The sequence below is a fragment of the Piliocolobus tephrosceles genome, chromosome 1 (assembly GCF_002776525.5).
Source record: "Piliocolobus tephrosceles isolate RC106 chromosome 1, ASM277652v3, whole genome shotgun sequence".
Taxonomy (NCBI): domain Eukaryota; kingdom Metazoa; phylum Chordata; class Mammalia; order Primates; family Cercopithecidae; genus Piliocolobus; species Piliocolobus tephrosceles.
Genome location: NC_045434.1, coordinates 5687789 through 5713348, shown reverse-complemented (window position 1 = coordinate 5713348; position 25560 = coordinate 5687789).

Below are 25560 nucleotides of genomic sequence, written 5' to 3'. Positions count from 1 at the left end.
TAACCTTTTATAATTTTTGTTAAAGAGCAGGTTGGTGCTTTAAGAAAAATCTGTTGCGTTTTTACTTTAATGTCCAGTTCACAGGAAAACTGGATGATACCTTTTTAACTTTAGCTAATATGTTTACACACAGAATTTTCTTTACAATTAATGTTTTAAAACTTGCTTAAACTTTCAAAACAATAATTTTTTCAACCTTTTAATGTAGGTAAAAATCCACATTCTTATGCCTCCTTGTAATCTTCTTACCAAAGGTATATGTTACTTTCCTTATACACCTTGCACATAAACTGTTTCTTTAATAGTACTCAGGAAGTCTTATTACTTTTAAATTATACAACATTTTTTGCATAAAGTTTTTTATAACATTCGCAGACAATTCGTCCACATGTCTCAACTTTCTGACTAATTACAAACATTTCTTTCTTTAAACAACCAGTTAATTTATTTCAGGACAAGAATTTACCATATAACACTCTTTTTACATAAATTCTGCCTACCCCCTTTTTTCTTTATTTTTGAAGATACTCATTCTTTTTTTTTTTTTTTTAAAGCGAGCTTTCTTTATATCTGTGGACTACACTAAGGCCACAAGATTAGAAGTTACTATAATACATGTTACACTGTTAACTTTTAGCAAACTTTACTTTTGTTGAAAACCTTGTAAGTTTGGCATTTCAATTATCCTTTGCTATTAATAAGACCTTGTTTAGTCTAAATTAACTTAGAATTGGTATAGATGGCTTTTTTTTTTGGTCTGTTAGCAAAGCAGCTGCCGCTACAGATTGAATGCATCTGGGCCATCCGGGGGTTACTGGGTGAAGGGTTTTTGATAGGAAGGCCTCAGTGCTTTCAGGATACGCCCTTGTTTACACTGACAACAAAGTGTTATTAGAGTGTTACAGGGTTACAGAGAATACCTTTAATTATCAATTATAGGTTTTAAATTTACCATGGCTTTTAAAAGAATAGGGTATACTGTTTTTTTCTTAACTACTTGTATATTTCTCTTTCTCTTTTCTTGACTCCTTCTTTGTCTCTCTCTCTCTTCCTCTCTGTCTTTTCCTCTCTCTCTCTTTGCCTCTTTTTCTTTCTGTCTCTTTCCTCTCTTTCTCTCTGCTGGTCTTTCCTTGCCTCTGCCAGTCGCTTATGCTGCCGTTCTCTTAACTACTGTGGAGTGGGAGGCAGGGGGTCTAAAACCAGCTGTAATTGTCTATGTATGGAAACTGGTCTGGGTGCCCTGGCTTACAGCTTACCTTGTGCCATACCTTTGAAACAAGGGACCTGTCCAGGCTTCCTCCTGATGGCCAACCCACCTCTAATGCTGGCCAGTCTATTTCACACAAAGTTCTAAGTTTTCCTGGTGTCATAGTAACACCATAATCTCCCTTAAATCCTTTCTTGAAATTTTTCAACATAGTTTCTAGTGGGGTAGGCTAACCGTGCCTGACCCATGTCTCCTCGAGACAAAACACCACGCTCACACCACACACACTACAAAACAAAGAATGGGTAAAAAGGGCACACACACACGCTTTTACAGTTTATGTCAAACCAGAATCAAAACCAAAATCAGAGTATCAAGAAATCCAAGCCAGGCCAAAACCAAAACGAAAGTATCAAGCAATCCAAGTCAAGTCAAAAACAAAAACCAAAGTGCCGGTACAGGCATGCCATGGGTGATCAGGCCACGCTTCCACTCAAATGGAGTGGGCAAGTTCCCAAGACCAGTCCTGTCAAGCATTCAAACCAAGTCAAAACCAAAGTGCTGATAAAGGCACGCTGTGGGTGATCAGGCCATGCTTCCACTCAAATGGACTGGGCAAGTTCCAAAGACTAGTCTTACAAAGTTTTAGATGTCCAGACTCCAAGTGCCAGTTCCTTCCTGGTGTTCAGCCACTGCATTGATCCTCCACGGGGGCCTGCCATGCACTGCTCTGGCGAGGCGTCCCACTGGGGCAAATGCCTGCCCGGGAGCCCTCTCAGGATCCGTGTCACTCGGGCTGGCTGGAGTCTCCCACAGGGATGTTCCACAGGGCAGGCTAAAGTCGCCTAAGGAGCTGCCTGGACCATCCGCCAATCACCTCACTTCCCGGTCAGGGAAACACGAAATGTAGCAGGTCGAGCCAGGGACAAAACTCCTCAGACACCGAGATAGTGAAGGGAGTGGCTTTAATCAGCTGGGAGCACTGGCAGGCTAGCGTCTTCAAATCCGAGCTTGTCAGGTGCTCAACTTCTGTCCCTTTTAAGGGCTCACAACTCTAAGGGGGTCCACATGAGAGGGTCGTGAACGATTGGGCAAGCCAGGGGGTAGGTAACAGGAGCTGCAAGCACCGGTGGTCAGAGTGAAACAGAGCAGAACGGGAGGTTTCCGATGTCCTTCCATACAATGTCTGGAATCTACAGATAACATCAGTTGCTAGGTCGGGGGTCGAATTTTAACTACCAGGCTTAGGTCAGGCAGGCCCAGGTGTGGTTTCTGGTCTGGTTCCTAGGCACTGGGCTACCTGCCTTTAGTTTCGCTTCTCTTTCCTTTTCTGAGTATAAAACAATATGAGAGGGTCTCTCTCTTCCCTCAGCGGGACTGCCCTCAGGTTCCTGGAATCACTCTGAGCACAAATTCAGAGAACTGGGTATTTTCCTCCCCCAGCCGCACACCTGGTTGTGAACAAGAGGGTTACCTAGGCCTATGGCGAACTCTGTGACCGTGGAACAGAACAGGGAGACTCTGGGATGGAGGCCCCTATCCACACGTGGACTCGTGTGGAGTTCACAGCCTGAACTCATGGCTCCCAAACACCAGTTATCCATGCAAATATGTTAACAGTCTCAGGAAGCGAAAGGCAAGTTATCATTTCTTTTGAAAATTATATACCTAAAAAATAAACTCTTTCACCGGAGGAAATTGATATATCAATATAACTGTGATTGCTGCTAAGGAGGAAAATTAACTAAAAAATACTTCTTTTTCAGAGACTTCACTGTCAAAGACAATGGGGTAAATACAGAGTATATACTGACATGTCTTTTGCTGAACTGATCCAAAAAAAATAAAAATGAAACAGAAAAGCAGACAAGGGGACCCCTTTTATGTCAGATGGAAACAGTTCCTCTTTGTCCCAGAAGCAACACTGGCAATGGGTTGGGTGCCTTGAATCCCTCTTTTTTAGGGTCAAGCGCCTATGGACACTGTAAACAATGAGATCGTTCTGCAGAAGGCCTAGCAATTATCTCTAATTTGCTCACTTCTCTTTTCTCAAAATCTTTCAGTTTCCTTATCTCTAAAATAAACCACTCTGGCTATTTTCTATTTAGGAAGTAGGAGGGGGAAAGATGGCTTATCTTTATTTATTTGATGATTTATATACCATGTGCTTCCAGAAGAACCTCAGGCCAGCTCACAGTTTTAACACACAGCACAAAGGCACAACAGGTCATTTAAACAGAGAGAAAAAGGAGTGCATGGAAAAGGAGAGGAAATAATTGGTGCTAGTAGATGCCACAGCAGAACAAATTCCTGCTGTATTAGTCCATTTTCACACTGCTATAAAGACATACCCAAACGCTCATGGATAGGAAGAATCAATATCGTGAAAATGGCCATACTGCCCAAAGTAATGTATAGATTCAATGCTATCCCCATCTAGCTACCATTGACTTTCTTCAAGAATTAGAAAAAACTACTTTAAATTTCATGTGGAACCAGAAAAGAGCCCGCATTGCCAAGACAATCCTAAGCAAAAAGAACAAAGCGAGAGGCATCACACTACCTCACTTTATACTACAAGGCTACAGTAACAAAAACAGCATGGTACTGGTACTAAAGCAAGTATATAGACCAATGGAACAGAACAGAGGCCTCAGAAATAGTGCCACACATCTACAACCATCTGATCTTTGACAAACCTGACAAAAACAAGTAACGGGGAAAGGATTCCCTATTTAATAAATGGTGTTGGGAAAACTGGCAGCCATATGCAGAAAACTGAAACTGAATCCCTTCCTTACACCTTATACAAAAATTAACTCAAGATGGATTAAAGACTTAAACACAAAACATAAAAACCCTAGAAGAAAACCTAGGCAATACCATTCAGGACATAGGCATGGGCAAAGACTTCATAACTAAAACACCAAAAGCAATGGCAAAAAAAGTCAAAATTGACAAATGGGATCTAATTAAACTAAAGAGCTTCTGCACAGCAAAAGATACTGTCATCAGAGTGAACAGGAAACCTACAGAATGGGAGAAAAATTTTACAATCTATCCATCTGACAAAGAGCTAATATCTAGAATCTACAAGGAACTTAAACAAATGTACGAGGAAAAAACAACCCCATCAAAAAGTGTGTGAAGGATATAAACAGACGCTTCTCAAAAGAAGACATTTATGTGGCCAACAAACATATGAAAAAAAGCTCATCATCACTGGTCATTAGAGAAATGCAAATCAAAACCACAATGAGATACCATCTCACGCCAGTTAGAATGGCAATCATTAAAAAGTGAGGAAATAATAGATGCTAGAGAGGATGTGGAGAAATAGGAAAGCTATTGCACTGTTGGTGGGAGTGTAAATTAGTTTAACCATTGTGGAAGATAGTGTGGCAATTCCTCAAGGATCTAGAATCAGAAATACCATTTAACCCAGCAATCCCATTACTGGGTATATACGCAAAGGATTATAAATCATTCTGCTATAAAGTCACATGCACACATATGTTTATTGTAGCACTGTTCACAAAAGCAAAGACTTGGAAGCAACCCAAATGCCCATCAATGATAGACTGGATAAAGAAAATATGGCACATATACACCACAGAATACTATGCAGCCATAAAAAAGGATGAGTTCATGACCTTTGCAGGGACATGGATGAAACTGGAAACCATCATCTTCAGCACACACAGGGACAGAAAACCAAACACCGCATGTTCTCACTCATAAGTGGGAGTTGAACAATGAGAACACATGGACACAGGGAGGGGAGCATCACACACCAGGGCCTGTCAGGTGATGGGGAAAAGGGGGAGGAATAGCATTAGATGAAATACCTAATGTAGATGGTGAGTCGATGGGTGCAGCAAACCACCATGGCACGTGTATACCAATGTAACAAACCTGCACGTTCTGCACATGTATCCCAGAACTTAAAGTATAACTTAAAAAAAAAAAAAAGAAAAGAAAAGAAAAATAAAAAGAAACACCGACCACAGGCTAATAATTCTGGCCGGTTTATAGAGGCTACACACTTCAGCCTTCACATCCTTGCTTCACCTTTTGATGTCAAAGGCTTCATTATAACACATTTAAATGTTAAGTCTCCACCCCAAAGTAACCATAGGACACACAGCATATAACATACATGTTTGTTCAACACACAAGCATAAGGACTCTACTCATGAATACTCATGGGTCCTCCTGTAACCTGTTAAATGTGTGTGTTTATCCTACCTGTTCAACATAAACCCCCGTGCCACCCTCTAATCCCTCAAAGTGCCTATTTCTGGCTTCAGCTGGAGATATCCTTCCCAGCCTGTAGAAATGGCCATGTTGTAGGCTATAACCCTTTATAAGAAATAGTCTCCTAGGCCGGGCACGGTGGTTCATGCCTGTAATCCCAGCACTTTGGGAGGCTGAGGTAGGTGGATCACTTGAGGTCAGGAGTTCAAGACCAGCCTGGCTGACATGGTGAAACCCTGTCTTTACTAAAAATACAAATATAGCCAGGTGTGGTGGCAGGCACCTGTAATCTCAGCTACTCAGGAGGCTGAGGCAGGGGACTCACTTGAACCCAGGAGATGGAGGTTACAGTGAGCCGAGATCATGCCACTGTACTCCAGCCTGGGTGACAGAGCAAGACTCTGTCTCAAAAACAGAAAAGAAAGAAAGAAAGAGAAATAGTCTCCTTCCAAATGTATAAATCTTGTGATTTTTCAGGTAACAATAGGATTAATACCCCAACAATCACAGGCACGAGCTAAGGGAGAGGGCTAGAACCACAGCAATGGGTGCTGTGGGAGTCCAGGGTACCTGCTCAAGCAGCTTGCCCGTGCCCTGTGGTCCTGCTCATGCTCGATACCAGATGGACCACATCATCTTATAACATATTGTTGCTGGACCCACTCCCCCTTGTGACTCCATGGGCCTGGTAGGATTTAGTTCCTGACAAGCAATTCTGGCCACATGGTCATTTGGTGTCCATAGTCAGGGTCAATTCTCCATCTCTAGGGCCCAGCAGCAGGCCGGGAGTCGTTCTTCAGAAGGGTGTGTAATTCTGTTTGGGAGATGGTGTAGCCACATTCCAGAACTCTGAGAGCCTGCACTGTGACGCTGTCTCTGAGGCTTGCCACAGACTTTGCAGTGTCTTCTTCCGTCTCTGATACACGGATGGCCCTGTCATCAGAACTGCTTGATCACAGCCCGGACCTGTGACACAGCTCGCTCCTGCCCTGGGCTCTATCCTCAAAGCTGCCACCTTTGCATCACCCAGCGTGGTGTGGATTGTACTACCTTTAAAACGCAAAGAGACCCACCAGGTGTTCTACTCACTGCTTCTTGATAAGAAATGCAAGATTTAATTATTTATCTTCTAGTTTAGAGGGGATATTCCAACGTACCTGTGAACCCCAGGTACCTAAAAATGGAGCCAATATGGCCACCCCCTCAATCTTAGAAGATTTCTCTCCCACTGTCTGGAGTGCATGTATCTTACAAGGGCCTCCAGCATGTTAGCCACCTCTTGCTCATCCAGACTGGTTGACATCATCTTTTTCATATAGCGGAAGTACAGATGAACGAGGTCTGTACTGCAGCGGGCAGGAGAGTGAGCATAGTCATGGTACGAACTGTAAATATACACACATATACTGTATAATATACCATATATATAGTGATCATTCCATTAGATCTGAAATTATTTCAGATTGTCTTTTATAAGTGGGACAAAAATAAATGCACTGGACACATAACAGCCACAAAGTACCAGAGGCTGCATTAACCTGATCCAGTGGAGGTGCCACATTCAGAATGACAGCTTGGATTGGGGCTACAGCTTGGTTGGGCTTGCAGGGTCCATCCAGCTTCTGCAGGGCCAGACGGATGAATTCAACAGAGATATGGTGGGGATCACCCTTGCATCCTTTACGTCCTGAAGGTTGATACTACTCTCTTCCATCCCTCCCCCACCCACCACCGGAAGGAGATACTGTTTTAATTTACTTTCTTAACCAGGGACAGTAGTTTCAAAGGCCTCCACTTTCCTTTTGTCACTAAGAAAGCACTTAGTGAAGATCCCGTAAATCCTTAACAAACCCATGGGGAGCTCCAGAGCCCACTGGTGCCCATCAGAATAGTCCCATGTTGGGCCAAAATAGCCCCTGTGTCATTCAGTCACCTGATACAGGCGGCCCTCGGAAGGGGGAGTCTCAGGCAAGGCAGGTCCAGGTAGCTGAACAGACCCTGAGAGAGCTGACAGCTGAAGGGTGAGTGCTAACCACACTCCCTGCAGCCGGGACAACAAGCCTTGTAGGAGGGGGAATCCGGGCAAAGTCGTTCCCTGTCTGGCCTGTGTGCTAGGAGCCAAGCTGCTCTGGAATCCCATATTGGAGGGGATCTTCCTGGCCATGGGGCAGCTTGGTGGAAGGGCCACTTGTAAATTTCATCCACAACAACCGCTAAAAGTGTGGTAATCAGCTGCAGAATCCACGGCATCCCTTCACCTAACACTGTTCAGTGAATCACGAGCCAGGCACTGTTTGCGGCTCTGTGCATGAGTTATTTCTTTGATTCTCACGGCACCCAATAGAGGGACTACCCTCACTCTGTCCCTGTTACACAGCAGGAAAGTGAGGCTTAGAAAGTGGAAGTAACTTGCCTAAGGTCATGCAGCTAATAAAGGCGGGGCTGGGATGCCCTTCCTCTTACTGCTTTTGTAGCATCATATTAATTAAATTTTTCTGCAAAGCCCAAAAGTGAAGGAGCAAATGCACGGTGAAGCAGGAAATAACTTTCTATTGCCTTGTATTTGCTTGCTGGTTGATAATGGAAATAACTAGTTCTGCTTTATCATTTTCATTATTTTCATTATCAGTTATTCTTCATATTTTCTAATGTTTAAGAATGGCCCTGAATCTTTTCGTATTATCATTATTCAGTTAGAAACGATGTCCCAGTTTCTATCCCTCAATAAATCCTGGAGTGGTGTCTGTTGAGAACGTGTATGGGTGAGAGAATAAGACAGCCTCTCATTCTAAAAATACATTGAAGCAGGAGAAATAGGCTGCGCGTTAATTTTTTTTTTCTCTAAAGCAGCTCAAGATGGCACCTCTCAGCTCATTAATTCTCGAAACAGCCCTATGAAGATGGGTACCAAGGAGATTTCCCATGTTTCAGAATAAAAAGGAGGTAAGTGGATGGAGGAAAAGAAATTGAAACACCAGGAAGAGCTTATCTTATTAGAAACGAAGTGTCTGCCAGTGCAGGAGCTAAAATCAGATCTGAATTCAAACCTGTAGTCAGGAAATGATTCCTCTATTCTATGGGACAAGTAGAAAGGGCATGGAAGAAGTATTCTTAGAGCTAACTTGTTTTTATCTAGAGAGGAGAATTTGTGGCTACACAGGTATTCATTATATTATTATCTGTACTTTTCTGAAACTTTTAATACAAAAAAAGCTTTAAGAAATCTGAAAAAAAGAGATATGAAGGGAAGGAGGAAGGGAAGAAAAAGGAAGGAAGGAGGGAATTATTTTTTCCACACACACGTTTCTTTTTCCTGAAAGGAGAAAACAATTTTCTGAATCAATTTATAAAAATAAGCAACCCCAGCTTTTCTTCCTCTACCACCTTCCAAATTTAAAAGCAAACATGAAAAGCAGCATCCCTAAAATCAGAGTAATAAGGCCTGGTACGGTGGCTCATGCCTGTAATCCCAGCACTTTGGGAGGCCGAGGTGGGTGGATCACGAGGTCAGGACTTCGAGACCAGCCTGGCCAACATGGCGAAAACCCATCTCTACTAAAATAAATAAATAAATAAATAAACAAACAAACAAACAAACAAACACAAAAATTCGCTGGGAATTGTGGCAGGCGCCTGTAATCCCAGCTACTTGGGAGTCTAAGGCAGGAAAATCGCTTAAACCCAGGAGGCAGAGGTTGCAGTCAGCCGAGATCGTACCATTGCACTCCAGCCTGGGCGACAAGAGCATGACTCGGTCTTAAAACATAAAAATAAAAATATAGACTTTAAGCATAACCTTGACCTGATCTTCTTGTTAAGTAGCTTCTTCTTAATAAGGACACTAAACTTATCAACAACAAAGCAGTGGAGGATATTGTACATTTGGGCAGCATGGTGACACCGTAAAGCAAAGGCAGTATGGCACGACGGGAAGAAGGGCCTTTGGCTCCAAAGAGACCTGTGTCAGATGTGCAGCTCTATCATTTACTAGTCGTCTGGCTTGGACAAGTCATTTAATCTCTCAGCATTTTACTTTTCTCATCTGCAATATGAGGATAAGAAAATCTAGCTCCTAATTGTGCTTAGGACTACATGAGATGATTTGCTATAGTGCCTGGCATAAGCATTAGCAAACCCTCCTGCTTACCCACTCCTTTACTACTAAACAGGCTTAATAAGAGAGTTTTTTCTGCATACAAAGCAGAGCTCTTCAGGTCATTTTCAGGTGCAGCACTTGTTACATGAGCTCTTCTCTGAAAATGAGCCAGGACGGCTTTTTCCCGTAAGTCTCACTGGCCGTGTCCAGGAATAGCCAGGCACCTCTCTTCAAGGGTGACAATGGAAGAAGCAAGGTACACACTATGCCCTGACTCTCTAACAAGCCTCTAATTTAATTTGCTTGTCTCTGGGCCTATTTGTTATCTCTGATCTGGTGGTCCCTGAAGCAGCTCTAATGAGGCTTTCACATGCTCCAGACTCCTGAAATTTGGGAGGCAATTGCAGGTAAAGAAAAGTTGGGTAGGGAGAGAGCATATTCACAGACTCGGAATGAAAAGGACAAAGAGGCACTCTGGGAGTGTGATCAGAGGCTGCCTTCCTCAGAGTGGAACTCAGCACACGGTGGACTTCCCCTCTGACAGTATTTTGCATGCCCTGCAGAGGCAAGGTTTGCTGTGGACAGAATTGGACAGAGTAAGCCCCAGTATCTGAAGGCAGGGTAGAAAGACAAATTTTATGTAGAGCCAAAAGGCTCAGAAATATCCCTGGAGAAAAAGATAAAAGCTTTGTTAAACATGCTGCCTGTTCGACCGTCTCTGTTAATGAATGGCCTCTACTCTCCATGGAAAGGAGAAAAGCCACTTTACCTAAAGCAGATCCCACTCACATGGCTCTCACCAGTCCTCAGTGCCTGAACAGCTCAGACTTGTTCAATGTCACCTCAATTCTGTCTTTTCAACCTTGTCTCCAATCAAGATCCTCTTCCCCAAGACAGAAGAGGATCTTGAGTGGAGACAAGTTTCAAAAGACAGAATTAATAAAAGATAGACTAATTGGGTTTGGTGCCAATACTGCTCACCTCTAAAACATCCTATTGTTTTCCTGAATAGGGATTATGAAACAGTCAAAATCATTTTCATAAACATAGTAAGATAACATCTGACTTTTTAACTTTCTTTCTCTCACAAGTGTAACAGTAACGTTTTCCAGAGGTTATATGATATATTCAGAATTATCTGAAAAGACCTTTCAAATACTCCTCTCTTTTCTAACAACATATCTCTGTGAGGGTGAACTTTCTTCCTGTTCTTCAACTAAAGCAACATACTGTACCAGACTGAAGGCAGAAGCAGAATCCAGCATCTTCTGTGAGCCAGACAATAGAGAGATTTGCAAAAAGGTAAAGCAACACCATGCTCCTCTAGGAATATGTTTTTTGTTTGCTTGGGGAGATTAGCTATTTTTCATTTATAAATGTTATTTATGCTAGCATTTAATGAATTTATTGCTGCTATTTTAAATAAATAAATGAACATTTAATGTTTTTAATTTTAACATAGTAAGAATTAATAGGGTCGGGCGCAGTGGCTCACACCTGTAATCCCAGCACTTTGGGAGGCCAAGGCGGGTGGATCACCTGAGGTTGGGAGTTCAAGACCAGCCTGACCAACATGGAGAAACCCCGTCTCTACTAAAAATACAAAAAATTAGCCGGGCGTGGTGGTGCATGCCTGTAATCCCAGCTACTCGGGAGGCTGAGGCAGGAGAGTCGCTTGAACCTGGCAGGCGGAGGTTGCAGTGAGCTGAGATCGTGCCACTGCACCCCAGCCTGGGCAACAAGAGTGAAACTCCGTCTCAAAAAAAAAAAAAAAAAAAAGAATTAATAGCTGTGACTCATATAAACAAAATTTCTTTAGAGTCTGTGGTTATTTTTAAATGGGTAGATGTCCTAAGACCAAAAACAACTGAGAACTTCTCTAGCCCTAAACATTTAACACTTCCAAATGTTTTCTGCAAGATGAGGTCTCCCTTTCTAGGTAGCTTCCTTGAACATGATACTAAAAAAATATACTGCATGCCCTTGCGTGACCATGTCTGGCCTATTCATAATGCTTTGTCTCAACCAATCAGTAATGCAGATCACACTTCAGTAATTTCTTCTTTTCTGCAGTGGCAGGGAAGCCAGCCTACCTCGGTCTCTGCCCCTTTATGCTTCTCAGGGTGAACCAGACACTTCACTATTCCCTCAAACTGCAGGGGACACCTCAGGCTCATCGTTTGAAGGAGAAAGCACCACTCCCAACCTTCCCATAGCTGGGAAATGAGACCGGGGGCTGTGGCTCACACCTGTAATCCCAACACTTTGGGAAGCCAGAGCAGGTGGATTGCTCGAGCCACGGAGTTCGAGACTAGCCTGGGCAACGTTAGTGAAACCCCATCTCTACCAAAAACAATTTTTCATTAGCTGGGCATGGTGGCACATGCCTGTAGTTCCAGCTCCTTGAGAGGCTGAGGTTGGAGGATTGCTTGGGCCTGGGAGGTCAAGGCTGTAGTGAACTATGATGGCACCACTACACTCCAATCTGGGTAACAGAGTGAGACCCTGTCTTCAAAAAAAAGAAGCCTTCCACAGCTAAGGAATAGTGACTTTGACTTTGTCCAACAGCTTCTCCAAAATCATCTTCCGTCTCCCAACAACTCTCAGTTATTTCACATCCACAAACTGGTGACAAGTTTAAGAACACCGTGACGTCTCAACCCTAAAATTCCTTCTTCTGAACCACTGTAACATATTGCTTACATTTCTCTTATGGTTTTAAAATCTGATTTGTTTACAGTTGTTTACGGTCAGATACACGCCTTACCCAAATAGAATGTAAGCTACTTGAAGGTCTGATTTTTGCGTCTTCTAATCTCTAGAACGTAAAAAAAGTAATGCTGATTACACATTGGTAGAATTGCTAGAGGCTAATTCTAATTCCCGAAAGGAGATGATCACAAGAGACAATTACTCTCACATGGAGTTCTTCCAAGTTTTTCTGACACTTACCATTTTAGAGTTCTTCCATGTTATTGGTTTAAAAAAAAAAAAAAAAAAGTAGAACCATGCCACAGGAAAGGTACATCAGAGACTGCCAAGGATGAGTGCTCCATCCCCATGGCTGAAATAAGGATCTCCAAAGAGGCTGTGGTGTGATTGAGGAACATCATGAGCCTGTTCCGGGGGATGTGGTTGCAAGTTCAGGACAAATTGACTGCACCCATTTATACCACCCTTCAAAGCATCCCAGAGACAAGTGTCACCACCCTTTTCACACACAGACGTGGGCATTCACAGAATCATACAGCGTTTGTGTAAACAGGGCCTCCAGACATCTTCTGGCCTCATTTGCAAATGAGTTCTGTGTGTGCTGCTCAAATCCCTGGGTTAGCTAAGGGAGGAACATTCTGTGACTCCTCTGTGCCTCCCAGGCCAGGGCCCTTTCAACTGCACTGATGACACAGGTGTCTGGCTATGATACAATCATATATCCTGACGGACCCATGGATCAAGTCTGAATAGGAAGATGTCAACTAAAATGACAAACAGAGAGAGGCTCTCCAAAAGAAATTTATTTGGAAATAGAGTGTTGCAATGGAAATATCTGTGCCATAGTAAATTCGGTGTGTATTCAGTATTCAAGGAGATAAAAGCAGACAAACATTTTTAAAGAACAAAATGAGAAGAATTACATAATTATGTTTAAATAATTATCCTTGGCTACAAAGATCAAAAGATCAATAGCGGCCAGGTGCAGTGGCTCACACTTGTAATCCCAGCACTTTGAGAGGCCAAGGTGGGCGGATCACAAGGTCAGGAGTTGGAGACCAGCCTGGCCAATATGGTGAAACCTCATCTCTACTAAAAATATAAAAATTAGCTAGGAGTGGTGGCAGGCACCTGTAGTCCCAGCTACTTGGGAGGCTGAGGCAGGAGAGTCGCTTGAACCCAGGAGGCGGAGGTTGCAGTGAGCTGAGATCATGCCACTGCACTCCAGCCTGGGCAAGAAAGTGAGACTCTATCTCAAAAAAAAAAAAAAAAAAAAAAAAATCAATAGCATAGGTGATACCAGTCTGAGGTTAGACAGGCAGTTGCTGGAAAAATGACCCTGCAGAGTAGTTTTTGTGTAAGCTTATGATGGCCTTTGTGCAAGGCTGTGGTTTTTGTAGAGTCTTTTTTGCTGTCAGGCATGCAAGCATGAGAGCCCTCTCTTCATGACCTTCCTCGACTCTGTTTGTCAGGGTTTTCTTAACATTAGTGGCTTCATTTTGGTTCTGATAACTTTTGCAAAGAGAAACTTCAAAGGAAAATTTGTAGAGGGAAGGATGGTAGGGAGAAGGGAAAAGGAAACTGGAAATAAAATATAACTATGGGCACAAAAAACTAAAAATACATTTACTTTTTAAAAAGAAACAAAACAAAAACAAAATTCTGCCATTTCTCATTCTTCTTCCATTCATTTTCTGTTGCTGCACAGCAAACTTCCACCAATAGTGGCTTAAAATAACTCTCACTGATTATCTCCATCCTGTAGGTGGGAAGGCCAGGCAGGGCTCAGCCAGCTTCGCAGTTCGGGTCTCTAGAGGCTGTCATTGAGGTATTCATTGGGCTGTGCCCATACTTGGAATTCAGTGTCCTTCCTGCAGCTCATTCAGATTCTTGGCAGAATTCAGTTCTTTGTGGTTGTAGGACTCATACCAACTTTATTTCTTCTTAAGGCCAACAAGACACTATCTCTACTGCTTTGACTCTCTCTCTGACTTCAGAAAGTGCCCAGTGCCACCTCTTTTAAGGACTCATCTGATTAAGGAAGGTCCACCTAGAATAATCTCATTTTTTATTAATCTAAAATCAAGTGATTAGTAACCTAATCACAGAGTCACATCTCATATCTTCATTAGCTCCACCCACACTTAAGGAGAGGGGACTATACAAGGTGTATACACCGGGGGTAGGATTTTGGAGGGCCATAGTACGATTCTGTTCACCATCATCTGTCCTCTGGCCCAGCGATTTAGGTTTCCCCCAAATACAACAGACATTCACTTCCTACCAAGGTTCCCAAGAGTCTTATTCTATTTATAGCAACAGTTCAAAGTCCAAAACCTAGGTTTGCTTTTCCATGGCTATGGTCCAAATGTTGGTGTCCTCCCAAAATTCATATACTGAAAACCTAATCACCAATGAGATGATATTAGGAGGTGAGCCCTTTGGTAAGTGATGAAGTCTTGAATCCCCATGAATGGGATTAGTGCTCTTATAAAACAGTTCCCAGAGACCTCACTTGCCATGCCAGGTAATAGCAGAAGGTATCATCTTGTCATCTTGCTGAACCGGAAAGGGGACCCTTACCAGACACCCAGTCTGCCAGAAATTTGATTTTGGACTTCCCCGCCTCCAGAAGGGTGAGAAATAAATATCTGTTCTTTATAAACTTTCCAGTTGATGATATTTTGTGATAGCAGCCAAATGGACTAAGACAGCCACTTATGGATTTTCTAAAAACGCAAGTAACAATTCTAGGCCACCTGTCAGTTAAACAAAAGTAGATTTATTATTTTTAAACAAGAAATCACTTGTTAGGAATCCCATGCCTGTCCTCAAAGATGGCTCCTAGTTTGCAGACCAGCAGTGGTTTCCCCACTTCTGCACCATCATTCGAGGCTTAGAATTCGTCAGAGCACTAGGAAGGGGACCTCAGAAGCTGAGCAACAGAAGTCTCTGACCCTGTGGTTCCACCACCTGCTTTGGTTTCATAATGTGGGAAACTAAAAGGATGTCATTTCAAATGGTCTCTGGCCCCTTATTCATTGATTAATCTAAACTTGTGACACAATAGTTCCTCCAATTCTTAGTATGCAAGAAGAGGGTGGCAGGTAAGTGAGCCAGACAACTGGTTACACTTAAGGCAGCAGAGACAGCCTGGGATTGTCTGCTGCCATTTGCGACCAGTTCAGATTCATGGCAGGCATGGGAGAGAACAGGGAGTTAATGGGAAAAATACTTTCCTGTGGTTTATCTTCTGCAGACAATGCCTCATAACTCTCTGGACTTCATCAGTACTTCTTCCTTAAGTATTATAGCATATGGAAGTTTGGAAGGTCTACCTAATTTCTTTTCAAGCAATAACTTTCTGATTATTTTTTGTTTTAATTTTCATGGCTGCTATTAAATACACATTTTTCTTTCTTTTTTTTTTTTTTTTTTTTTTTTTTGATGGAGTCCCGCTCTGTTGCCCAGGCTGGAGTGCAGCGGCACAATCTCAGCTCACTGCAACTTCTACCTCCCAGGTTCAAGCGATTCTCTTGCCTCAGACTCCCGAGCAGCTGGGATCGCAGGCCCCTGCTACCACGCTAAGCTAATTTTTGTATTTTTAGCAGAGACGAGGTTTCACCATGTTGGCCAGGCTGATCTCAAATTTCCAACCTTAAGCTATCCACCTGCCTCGGCCTCCCTACGTGCTGGGACGACAGGTGTGAGCCACCATGCCTGACCTAGATTTGGTACATATCTTTGAAAAGAAGTATCAAGTATCACTCATATTCTGCATTTTCTTTTGTCTGTGTAATCTGTCAAAAACTGAGAGGTTATATTATCTACCACAACGATTGTGCTATTATCAATTTTTACTTATATTTACAAAGATACTTATTGGCTTTTTACACTTCAAAACTCTGCTATTTGATTTGTAAAATGTCATGATTTTAAAAGCCTCATTGAGGGCTGCAGCCCTCATTTTCAATAGCCCTCTTGACTATTTCATATTCTTACTTAGTATTTTAACTGGTGAACTTCTGATCATCATTTCCTTTTGAAGTTTTGAGTTAGTTCATTTTGGCTACGCCTCGTTTAGATGGCATATTGCTAGATGTCTGTTTTTAATTTCATTCTGAGGAATTTTTTCTTCAATAAGTGAGTTCGCTTCCTTCTACTGTTAAATCATATTAGTTTTGTCATTCATTTCATCTTTTATATTTGTAATGACTGCTTTTTGGATTTTTTGTTTTTGTTTACATTATTCTATTTTTCTTTGCTTTTCCTTTAGGATTTTGATGGTTTTATAAGCTGCTGGGTTCTCTGTGGGCTTGGCTTTCTAAATTTAAGTTTTATGTCTGAAGTTGTATGACTTAGTACTTCAACTGCTGACATAGGAGGAAAAGCAAAGAAATAACACAAAATTGAGGGGAGTGGTTTCCTTTGGGGGTGTGCAGTAGGGTGGCATAGAGTGGAACACATAGGTAAATGCAAATTATAGATATTTGTTCAATATCCTAAAGTTGGGTGGTGGGCTCCAGGCATTCATTATACTCATGCTTGCTTTTTTTTTTTTTTTGGAGATAGAGTCTCACTCTGTAGCCTAGGCTGGAGTGCAGCGGCACAATCTCAGCTCACTGCAACCGCCACCTCCCAGGTTCAACCAATTCTCCTGCCTCGGCCTCCCGAGTAGCTGGGACTATAGGCGCACACCACCACACCCAGCTAACTTTTTGTATTTTAGTAGAGATGGGGTTTCACCATGTTGCCCAGGCTGGTCACGAATTCCCGAGCTCAGGCAATCCACCTGCCTCTGCCCCCCAAAGTGCTGGGATTACAGGCATGATATATTCATGCTTTAAACTTACATACATTTCATTTATATTCTCATGCATATGCCAAATATTATTTTAAAGAATGAAAATATAATTGTCAATTTCATAAGTATTGACTTCTTCCAAAGCTTTTAATGTTTTTGTCCCTATCAGCACCCTCTTCCCTATCTCAGCATACTAGTTTTCCTTGTTATACTCTTGACTTCTTACCCTGTCTGTTTGGGGTAAACCACTATTTTGATAATGTTGCTTTTAGTCAAAGACTACCAAAAGCAAAATGACATGCGTGCAATGATTTCAACAATACTAAACAAGCAAAACCGTATAAAGCATGTAAACAAGGACTACAGAATAAGACACAAAATGAAAATATTTTATGTTAGTGTTGTCAGATTATATGTTACAATTTTTCCCTGGAATTGTTCTTTGCTACCTCATCATTCAAATTAAAATGTCAACAAGAAACAGTAACTATAGCCATGTAGCCTACTTACCTGTGCCATGATAAAAATATCACACTACAAAATTTTTTGTATTTGTATATTATGTTATATTCAAAAGTGTTTCAGATTTTCAAAAGAAAGTTAGAAACAGTCTCTTTAGATGAATGGTTTTGGCAGATTATGAAAGCCTAAAATTGTTGGCAAACTTGAACCTAAAAAAAGTAATTTGATGCTAATTAGCTATTTAAACATGCAGAAGATAACTGAAGTGAGAGAAAGGAATGAAAAAGAAAGTCAGCCTTATCTGAATAGTAACAACACACAGGAAAATAGAATAATTTAGAGCTGGGGAATTAAAATAGTCCTTGTCTCCTCACAGAACAAAAGGAAAAAAATACTCTGAAGTCTTTGATGCAATGGTGTGGAAAATTTATGTTTGAAAAAGCTGCATGTTTGAAAAATTGCATTTTTAAAATTAGTTCAGATTTTAGCCATTAACTTCAAACTAGCATAAGAGTGTTCCTACGTGGAGCAGACTCAATTCGAGGCTAAAGGAAAAGCACCTGACATTTTAGTTAGCCTACGCGGTCTGTCATGGATAAACCTATAAGTGCCTTTAGGATTTCTGAGGTGTGAAAAACAGCTCTGGACCTCAGAGGCTAAGGTTGAATCAGAGCTGAAAGTGGACTTTGCTGATCAAACCTCCGTCAGCGACAGCAAATGTTACACAGACGTTGAGACCACTGGGAGAGCTGAGTGCTTGTGACTGACATTATTTTTATCTGAACCCCCTCTCCAAATACCAGTGGGTCCCTGGGGTTGCCAAAATAACTTAAATGCTCTTTATAGGAAAAGCTGAGGTCATTTTTGTCAATGTGTTCAAGTTGCCAGATTCTTTGAAAGCACCAATTCTTGTCTTCAGTGTCATAACGAAGAATCACTTCTAAGCATTTCTAAATAACAATCATCATCTTACTACATCCAAAAAGTTGTTTAAAGCATGTACTTCAGAACAGTCATATTTAAATTCTTCCTTTGACTTCATGTCCCATTGCACATGGAAATGAAAGCTGCCATGAGACACGGAATTGGAAGAGTTTCTGGGAGAATTGGAGGGTAAGGGGTTGACTCTGGCAGTTTCTAGGCATCGCTTTCATCTCTCACCATCAGCAAGGAGCGTGAGTAACCCACGGCAGCCTGCTCTGAGAAGACGCCATGCAGTGTCTTCGTGTCTTGGGCCGCAGTGGGAGCTGTAGGCTTGTGATTCCCCTCCGCCCAGTTCACCAAAGCTCAGGGACCAGCCCCAGATGATCTACAACCACCACGACTCTCTTCCCATGAGCCAGGCTCCATGTTCTCCAGCCACAGGGGGTCAGCACTGCTTTCGGGTACATGATAGACTCATGGGAAGTGTTGGTGGCCTCCCAGAAAAACACACCACCCTCTTCACTGACAGCAAAGGACCAGGCATAACCAGCATAGATCTGGGGACCCCATCCCAGGAAAGCCAAACCGCTTGGAGGTGGTGGACCGTCTCGTTTTTCTGCTCCACATGGTCCAGCCAGCAAGAGTCACCAAAGCATCAGAAGAAGATGTGCTTCTGGGGGTCCAGGACCAGCATGTGGTCAGCTCTGCAGGCCACATCTGCACCACCACGTGCGTTACTGGCAGAATCTACTAATCTTTCCTCTTCTCCATGAAGACAGCCACTCACCTGGGCATCAGCTCCCAGCTGGACTCTGTCCACAGCAGTGGGGATATGAACTTCTCATCATGAGTTGTGTCCCAGGTAACCATATTCAGGGCTCCCAGAGGAACAAAGTTTGTTTTTTTGTTTTTTGTTTTGTCCTTGTTTTTTTGTTCTTGCTGTCCATCATCCTACTGAATTCAGCCCCCTGGGCCATTTTGGTGAATGGCTGGCCTCGTATATCTTCTGCGCAGGGCTAGGAACTGCATCTATCTGACGACCAAGCCCCACCTTCTGCATCCTGTTCTCTCCAAAGGCAAATGTAGAACCCACTTCCTGCAACACCAGGGTATGGTTCCACCCACATGCTGCTGACATAGTAGCCCCAGGACTGGAACCCTCTATAAGTCCGGGGGCTTCAGCTTTCTTGGTATCACCATGTTTCAGCTGCCCCTTTTCATTTCAACTCCAACTCCACAGATTCCCTTCTGTGGTGATAAGTGGGCTGTAGAAAGCACATGTACCCCACTCAAACCACTGCCTGTACCTGGGCCCCCAACAGGAATCCAATTCTATGAGACACCCACAAATTCTGACTGGGGGTCATCATTGTGTAAGGACTTTTACAACCAATCAAGTCCCAGCCAGTTGCTCCCAAAATCAAGGCTGCCATTTGCACTTAGAACCTTCACATTTGCTGCACTCCTTGGTGTGTCTGGCTCCATGATGATGACAGCTGCACCTCCCACCTTGTTAGCCACCTGGTCTGCCATGCTGGGTGCTTGCCCCTGCAGGGACCACCTCATGTTCCAAGCTTTCCTTCTCATGCAGCTGCTTGCCACCGCTGCTGCTGCAGCACTTTGTCCTTGCATTGTTAATAATCACCTCCCTTGCCACCAAAGGGTTTATGATGCTTGCAATAATACACAGCTGTGATGGTACTGGCACGAAAACAGACGCATAGACCAATGGAACAGAATAGAGAACCCAGAAATAAAGATGCACACCTACAGCCATCTAATTTTTGACAAAGTCCAAAAAAAAGGAATGGGGAAAGTACTTCCTCTTCAATAAATAGTGCTGGGATAGCAGGCTAGTCATACACAGAAGAATGAAATTGGACCCTTACCTGTCACCATATACAAAAATTAACTCAAGATGAACTAAAGATTTAAATGTACAACCTCAAACTATAAAAATCCTAGAAGAAAACCTAGGAAATGCCATTCTGGAAGGAATTTATGACTAAGTCATCAAAAGCAATTGCAACAAAAATAAAATTGACAAGTGGGACCTAACTCAAGAGCTTCTGCACAAGAAAAGAAGCTATCAACGGAGTAAACATACAACCTGCAGAATGGGAGAAAATATTCACAAACTACATATCTGACAAAAATCTAACGTCCAAAATATTTAAGGAACTTAATCAATTGGACAAGCAAAAAACAATCCCATTAAAAAATGGACAAAAGACATGAACAGAAACTTCTCAAAATAAGACAAACAAGTAGCTAACAAACATATGAAAAAAATGCTCCACATCACTTATCATCAGGGAAATGCAAATCAAAACCACAATGAGATAGTACCTTATGCCAGTCAGAATGGCTATTACTAAAAGTTAAAAAACCACAGTTGTTGGCATGGCTGCAGAGAAAAACAAGTGCTTATACACTGTTGGTGGGAATGTAAATTAATTCAGCCACTGTGAAAAGCAGTTTGGAGATTTCTCAAAGGACTTAGAACTACCACTCGACCCAACAATCCCATTACTGGGTGTATACCCAAAAGAAAAGAAATCATTCTCCCAGAAAGACACACACTCGAACATGTCCATCATGGCACCATTCGCAATAGCAGACATGGAATCAATCTAGGTGCCCATCTATGACAGATTAGAAAAAGAAAATGTGGTAGGTATACACTCATGTAGTTTGGATATTTGTCCCCACTCAAATCTTATGTTGAAATGTAATCCCCAGTGTTGGAGGTAGGGCCTGGTTGGAGATATTTGGTTTATGGTGATGGATCTCTTATGGCTTGGTGTTGTCCTTGCAACAGCAAGTGAGTTTTCATGAGATATCATTGTTTAAGTGTGGGGCACATCACCCACTCTCTTTCTTGCTCCTACCAAGTGAAGTGTCTGCTCCTGCTTCACCTTCTGCCATGAGTAAAAGCTCCCTGAGGCCTCCTCAGAAGCCTAGCAGATGGCAGTGCCATGCTTGTACAGCCTGCAGAACCATGAGCCAATTAAACCTCTTTTCTTAATAAATTACCCAGTCTCAGGTATTTCTTTATAGCAATACAAGAATGTCCTAAAACATAGACCATAGAATATTATGCAGTCATAAAAAGAATGAAATCATAACCTTTGCAGCAACACGGATGCAGCCTGGAGGCCATTATCCTAAGCAAACAAGAACAGACAAAAGAATGGAAAACCACATACCTCATGTTCTTACGTGTAAGTGAGAGCTTAATATTGGGTACTCATTGACATGAAGATGGCAGCAATAGACACTGGGGTCTGCTAGAGCAGGGAGGAGAAGGGAGGGGGACAGAAGTTGAAAAACTAACCATTGGGAACTATGCTCAATTCCTGGGTAACGGGATCTTTTATCCTCAAACCTTAGCATTATGAAACATACTCAAGTAACAAAACCACACACATAACCACTGAATCTAAAATAAAAGTTCAGGGCTCATGCCTGTAATGCCAGCACTTTGGGAGGCCAAGGCAGGTGGATCACCTGAGGTGAAACCCCGTCTCTACTAAAAGTACAAAAAAAAAAAAATCAGCTGGGCATGGTGGCGTGCGCCTGTAGTTCCAGCTATTTGAGAGGCTGAGGCAGGAGAATCTCTTGAACCCGGGAGGTGGAGGTTGCAGTGAGCCAAGATCGTGCCAATGAACTCTAGCCTGGGTTACAAGAATGAAACCCCATCTCAAAAAAATTAAATTAATTAAAAAGTTGGAAAAAAAATATTGTAGGACAAAATAAAATAATACACAGCTCTGGTCTACAGATGAATTTCTCATCTTTTGCAGTCATAGTAGTCTAAAAACCCTCATTTGGGGCAATTTGTCATTGGAGAAAGTGAAAGTAGTTTATGTTAATAAAAGAAACTATGAGCTACCTCCCATATGTTCTGCAGACCATGGAAGTGTATGAAGCTCCTTTAAAAGCAACCTGAGTCTATCCAGATATAGTTCGATGAGGCAGGAAGACCACTGCCATCAATTACTTAAAGAAAGTCTGTCTGGTGACAGTCATACCAAGCCCCTGAATCCACTTTAATGGTGGAAGTGGACACACAGGCTTAGGGAGTTCAAGTCCTTTATGAGTAACATTTACTTATCATACATGGAATGCAAAATGATGCATTTTTTTTCTTTTAAAAAAGCAAAAGATGACTGAAGCTGCATTTTTGTTAGACTCTCTGAGGTCCTATTTTATGAGTGATTCAGCTTGTCCTGTATGCTTTGAAAGTGGTTTTCTCGTAATGTTTAACTAAAATATTTACTCATAGTTTACTTACCAACCCTACAAAAGAGGTAGTTAACTTGGGCTGCTTGCACTTCCCACTTGCCTGGCTTCTGAACTTCCTGGGCCCAGAGCAGGCCATGCCATTGCCCAAGCTTGGCTACAGGGGGCTCCCCTGACTTCCTGCTAAGCTGGCCTGGAGTCCTTGGTGTACAGAGATGCCTGCAACACCCTGGAGGCAACGAGGCAGCCCCAGACTCATGCCATGTGCTCCTGCTGGCCATGGCACAATGATGGCCTCCACAGGACCCCTGCCACTAGCCCTCAATCACCTTCTTTGCTGTGGCAGCTGACAAAGCTGAAATGGCTACTCCTTCTGAGCCAAGTGCACTGCCCATTTACATTTTTTAATTGTTGAATAGTATTCTTCTATAGACACACTTTTCTTTTCTCCTTTTGCTAGTTGATGAGTATTTGGGTTGTTTCCACTTTGGGTTACTATGGATAGTGCTGCTATGAGCTTTCACATGAGTCTTTGTGTGGACATAGGTTTCCATTTATTCTGGGTACCTATCTGGGAGTGAAGCTGCTGAGTCATACGGTAATTCTACATATGGCACTCTGAGAAACTACCAAATTGCTTAACAAAGTGGCTGCATTCATTTGCATTCCTGTAGGCAATATCTGGAGGGTCCCTATTTCCCCTCTCCTTGTCATCACTTGTTATTGTCTGTCGTTTGATTACAGCCACTCTAGTGAGTATGAAGTTGTATTGCATTGTGATGCTGGTATGGATGTCCGTAATGACTAATGATATGGTACATATTGGAACAGTATATTTTCCTTGGAGAAATGCTATTGAAATACACTTTACATTTTAAATAGTTTATCTTTTGTTAATGAGCACTATGAAATGTTTTTGCCTGAATAAAAGTTCATAAGCAGATTTATCATTTGCAAATATGTTATTGCTTGTGGTGACTTTTCCTTTCATTTTGAAAGATAAATATGCAAATGGATAACAACTACTCTACATATAAAAAGAGAACTCTGAACACAGCCTACAACAATCAGTCCAGACTGTCTAGTCTTGATTAGTAACTGACAGCTGATCTAATTTTTGCCTTTACTTCCAACTTAGGACTAAACTGAGAAGGCCAAACATTCACTCTTACCAGAAAAATAGAATATTCGGCTTCTGCTGAGCCCTCTTGCAGCTTCCCCATGTCAAGAGCCTCCAATCAGGACACATCTGGAGTCTTGCCTGTTTTTCCACTCGGGAGTTCTCCCATTCCTCTTCTTGCCTTTGAGTCTCCCACAAACACAAGTGATGGTGGCTAATTCCTTTGCTAGGGCAAAGCTGGGATACACAGCTTTTCTCATGTTCATTTGTGTGGCCTCCAATGATTTCCACTGCTATTATGGAGGTCCCACTGAGGTATCTGCTGCATTGTCCTTTGCCTTGGACCCTATAGATTGACCAGCACCCACCAAGGCATCTTGTGTCTTCTGTTCACAGCTGCCAGATCAGCACTGATGTGATACGTGAGCACTGGTTCTGAACTCTGTCTTTGCGCCGAGTTCCTTAGGTATTTATTCTGCATTTGGTAGAATAAATACCTGGTTTTGGTTATTGGTTCCTACTTTTTTGACATTCTCGGTGGAATCTGGTCTTCCTGTTTATTCATTTTGCGGTCTCTATGTTACTGTTTTGTTTCGTGCCATCCAAAAGTGTTGTCATAAGGAGAAGAATGAGAGGGTGGAACATAGTCATAGGCCCTGAAGGCTGTTGTTCAAGCCAGTCTCACACGCCAGCGAATTTGTAGTTCTCACTGGTCAGACATCCATTTGGACACACTTTGCTATGGGTCGCCAATGAAACTGGATGAAGTTCTGAAGTTCTCCTTTCTACTCCCTTCTTAGTTCTGTGCATTGTGGTTGTGATCCAGAGAGTTATTTTATTTTATTTATTTATTTTTGGCTTTCCACCTGCTGGCAGAACAGATTTTTGTGTCTTCATTTGGAAGTCACCAACTGTCAGGATGAGGACCCAAGACACGAGGTGCATAAGCATTACGCTCCTACTGCCTGTCACCAGCTCGCATGGGGCTGAGTCTGAATCCTCTCTGCTTCCCAGAAAAACTCCTCTTCCTTGTGTGTACTTTCATTACAATGCTCATTCTTGTGCCGGCCTTTCTAAATAGCATTACTTCATCAAGAACCGGGCCTTCCATGACCATTCTGGGGAACATTTGCGTTGAACATCATTGCTCATTTGAGAGGTTCCTTAAGAAAGAAAAAGAATAAGATTTCTCGGGCCCAATGAGCAGTACATTTTGGTTGGTGTGCAGAAGCTTTCAAATGCTATTCTGAATCAAGAACCGTTTCATTAAAACTTCTCTGGCCAAACCTAAGACACAATTTGACACACTGAAGCAACTACAAACTATTAGGTTGGTGCAAAAGCATTGTGGTTTTTGCAAAAATCACACTTCTTGCCCTCCAGTTGACCCTTATATCCAGATGTCTCTCTTCCCCTTTCTCATCCTAATCTCTCTCCTTCTGCACCTTCATCCCATCCTCCTTCTACTTCTCATTCAGATCCCAACCCTCCCCAACAACTCTCCTAAAACTCCAAATGACCAGTTGCCTCTGAAGTGTCTTCTGTTCCATAAACAGGTTTTGCCAGCAACTGTAGAATTTAAGCCTGGGACCCAGCTGGATCAAGAACTTCAATTAGAGATTTTTCTAAACCCAGAGAAGTTTAGCAAACTCCAGAGGAGACCGGCAAATATCCATCGAAGATTACAGAATCCTTCTGAGTGCAAGAGGCTCAGGATAACCTGATGCTGTAGA